The following is a 4,231-nucleotide window of genomic DNA, read 5'->3' on the forward strand; positions in this document are numbered from 1 at the left end:
ACCCCTACCCCATCTCCCTCCAAGCCTCAGAAAGAACTTACATTTCCATATCTATCCATTTCCCTGGTGTGGATTTTTCACATGAACAGGATTCTGTAATATGTTAGCTTTTGTTTGGCTTCCTACACACAGCACAGTGTTCTCAAAGTCTGTCCACCCTGGAGCATGTGGAAACACCTAATTCTTCTTTAGGAGTGACAACATCTATGTATGCATGGTGGCTTGAATGAGCCCAAAGGCTCAGATAGTTGCACACTTAGCCTCCAGTTGGTAAACTGCTCAGAAAGATTAGGTGGTGTGGCCTTGCTGGAGGAGGTGTGTCACTGGGAGTCGGTTGTCTGTGTGTGTGTGTGTGTGTGTTTCTCTGTGTCTCTGTCTCTCTCTGCCATGATGATAATGGACTAGACCTCCGAAATTGTAAGCAAACTCCCAACTAAATGCTGCTCTTTTTAAGAGTGGCCTTGGTCACGGTATCTCTTCCCAGCACAGAACACTGGCTAAGACAGTTCGTATAAACCCCTTTCTACTTTTCCATTTTTTTTTCTGATTCTGGACTTGTGGATTTCTTCCATCTACCGACTGTCCTTTCGTTCATATTACATTACGTCACGATATCATTTATTTATTGTGTATGCTGCTATGAATGTATGTAAGCACCTTTCTTTTGGTGCTGACATTTATTTCCATTTCCCTTGGGGTATGTATTGAGGAATGCACTTTCTGGGTCATGTGGTAAGTCTGTGTTTAGTCTTGTGGGGAACGGCCCACTTTCCAACAGTGTCATCAATTTTGCCTTCCTGCCAGCCAAGTCAGAGGGCTCAGATTTCTTCACATCACCACCAGTGCGACGTCATGATACGGAACCAAGCACTAGGCTCAAAGGCAGCAGAGCCTGCACGAATGGATGATGAGTGGACACACGTGGGTGAATCGGCACGCACGTACAGGCATAAGCAAACAAAACCCATACAAATGTGGAAAGACGGAAGAAAGTGGTTTTCTTTGTAGCAAGATGCCAAGTGCGAAGTGTGCAAAATGCTAAGAGTAGACGTTTGCTGTCTGCAGCCTTCTTTCGTAATGTGTCATTAGGAACCAGCAGTGCTGACCCTCCTAGTACACACAGGGATATTAACACATATCAGTGCTCATAGATTATACAGATTATGGCTAGTCATATCAAACATTATTCTATTCTATGCTAGCAGAGTAATGCACTGCAGCATTTTAAGCATTTGCAGAAATAAAATATAGAACAAAATAGCTCAGACATCAGAACAAGGTGAATAAAACTAGGATAGTCTAAAGATTATTTCATTGTCCAAGTCCAAAGAAGGTATTAATATAAGTTAATATAAACCTTTGGTAAGTCATGTGCATACTTTAATCTCTTGAATAGTCACTGAAGATTATTTAAAATGGATAATCTTACCATGCTAACAGGGGAAAAAATGAGTATGAAATTAACCTTAAAATGTCAGAAAAAGAGAAAGAGATGGATTTTTAAGAAAGCCGGAGTGGCCTTTTGTGAGTGGCGGTGGTCGAGCACGCAGTGCCATGAAGGTGTCGGGAACACTTCGGGTACAAGGTGGCGGGGCGCTGCTTGCCAACCCCAAAATGCCACCTGCCACCACTGTACCGAATATGAATCCTTGCACCTCACCATGCGGTGGCCAAGTCCCACTTCTGGTCCTTTGTGTCACAGCTGAAAAAGATGAAGAAGTCATCCAGGGAAACCGTGTACTGCGGGCAGGTGTGTGAGAAGTCACCCCCGCGTGTCGAGAACGGGCATCTGGCTGCGCTATGATTCCCGCAGTGGCACGCACACGTACTGGGAGTACGGGAACCAGACCACCGCTGGCGCAGTGACACGATGCTACCGGGACATGGGTACCTGTCACCATGCCCGCGCGCACTCCGTCCAGATCTTGAAGGTGGAAGAGGCTGCAGCTGGCGAGCAGTTCCACGACTCCAAGATCAAATTCCCACTGCCCCACCGCGGGTTGCAGCACCAGCACGAACTACACGTCGCCACCAAGAGGCCCAACACCTGATTCTAGACACAGAGACCCACTGAATAAAAGCTTCAGACTGTCACACACACACACACACACACACACACACACACACACACACACACACACACACACAAGAAAAGAAAGCTGGTGTGGTCGGCCGCGGCAGCCATCTTCCAGTAACTCACCAAAATGATGAACACGGAGGGAAAGAGGAGAAGCACTCATTATATGTTCTCCAAGCCTTTTAGGAAACATGGTGTTGTTCCTTTGGCCACATACATGTGAATCTACAAGAAGGGTGAAATTGTAGACATCAAGGGAATGGGCACTGTTCAGAAAGGAATGCCCCGGAAGTGTTACCGCGGCAAAACCGGAAGAGCCTACAGTGCCACCCAGAATGCCGTGGGTATCATTGTAAACAAGCGAGTTAAGGGCAAGGTTCTGGCTAAGGGGATCAATGTGCACATCAAGCACTCGGAGAGCAGAGACGGCTTCCTGAAGCGGGTGAAGGAGAACGATCAGAAGAAAAAGGAAGCCAAGGAGAAGGGCGCCTGGGTTCAGCTGAAGCGCCAGCCTGCGCCGCCCAGAGAAGCGCACTTTGTGAGGACCAAGGGAAGAGAGCGTGAGCTGCTGGAGCCCATTCCATCGGAAGTGATGGCCTAACGTGCAAAGAAATAAAGGATCCCAACTGGGGAAAAAAAAAAAAAAAGAGCTGGTGTGGGGTCTGGAGAGATGGCTCAGGGTTAAGAGCACACTGTTTTTCTAAAGGTCCTGAGCTTAATTCCCAGCAACCAGATGGTGGCTCACAACCTTCTGGAATGAAATAGGACAGTCCTCTTGTGGCCTGCAGATGTATGTGCTGAAGAGCACTCATACATGAAATAAAATAAAAAAGAGTTAGGTCTTGGCGAGTGTGACTGTCATCAGCACATGGCATTATGAAGCAAGAAGATCAAAAGTTTGAAGCCATCGTGGGCTACTTAGTAAGAGCTGTCTCTGACAATAGGATATGGTGGGAGAGAGTTAGCCGAGAAGGGAGAAGAGGGGAAGGGTATGAGAGGAGAGGGAAGGTAGGGAGGAGAGGGAAGGATGGAGAGAGGAGCAGGAAGAGAAGAGAGAGGGAAAGAGGAGAGAGTGAAGGAGAGGAGAAGGGGAGAGATGAGAGAGAAGGGGAGAGGGAGAAAAGGGGGAGGGGAGAGGGGAAGGGAAGAGAGAAGAGGAAAGAGGAAGGGAGGAAAGAAGAGAGGACAGAAGAGGAGAGAGACAAGAAAGGAAAGGGGGAGGGAGGGGAGAGGATGAAAAGTAAGAAACAAGGAGTCTGTTGCTATCCAGAAGATAAAAAGCGGCTGAGGCAGCCTGAAGAGTCCTTCACAATAATGAAACAAATCAATCCAACCAGCTTCAAATATGAAGCAAAGAAGAAATGTCTTACAAGGAAAAAAAAATGAAAGAACTAACTAAAAACTAGACAATATGCTAAAAAACAGAGCATAATTTCACATTGACCAAGGGACATAGATAGATCATTCATTTGTGCCCAATATTTCTTCCTACAAAGAAAATGAGAAATAACACAGAAATTCTTCATATACCAGACTAGTTCAGGCCTCTGAAAATGTGTCAAAGAAATAAAGGACAATTTTCTTTTTAATAGATTTATTTATTTTACTGTTGCATGTATAGGTATTTTGCCTACTTGTATGTCTGGGCACTATGTGTACACATGATGCCTTTGGGGGCCAAAAGAAGGTATCAGATCCTCTGGAACTGGAGTTTTATAATATATTACAAACCACTGTGTAGGCGTTGGGAATTAAATCCCAGAACCTCTAACCCCCCCCCCCCCCCCCCCGCCAGTCTCCTCAGACTCCAAGAACAACTTTCTTAACATAAGAAAGGGTTCCACTAGGAAGCACATCATAAAAATGACCATCAAGAGCCTCCCCTGAGGGTAAGAAGTAGAAGAGGTAAGACCTGAGGCCTGAAACTGAAAAACAAGTTCATCAGCTCTTGTTCTTGCACATCAGCTCTCATAAAGGAAAACGTTTAATTGGGCCGGTTTACAACTCAGAGGTTCAGTCCATTATCATCATGGCGGGAAGCATGGCGGCACACAGGCAGACACGGTGCTGGAGAAGGAGCTGAGAGTCCTGCATCTTGATCTGCAGGCAAAAGGAAGAGACTATGAGACACACTGGGCAAAGCTTGAACTTATG

The 4,231-nt window shown here is 46.1% G+C and overlaps 1 pseudogene across 1 annotated transcript; it reads left to right on the plus strand.

Annotated features, from left to right (window-relative positions):
- The first annotated feature begins 1,554 nt into the window (after positions 1-1,554).
- Positions 1,555-2,051, plus strand: LOC308424853 (large ribosomal subunit protein eL20-like; annotated as a pseudogene). The gene has a single exon. The product of its transcript is annotated as a large ribosomal subunit protein eL20-like (transcript).
- The last annotated feature ends 2,180 nt before the right edge of the window (positions 2,052-4,231 follow it).

This window comes from Micromys minutus, assembly GCF_963924665.1.
Source record: "Micromys minutus genome assembly, chromosome: 9".
NCBI classification, from domain to species: Eukaryota; Metazoa; Chordata; class Mammalia; order Rodentia; family Muridae; genus Micromys; species Micromys minutus.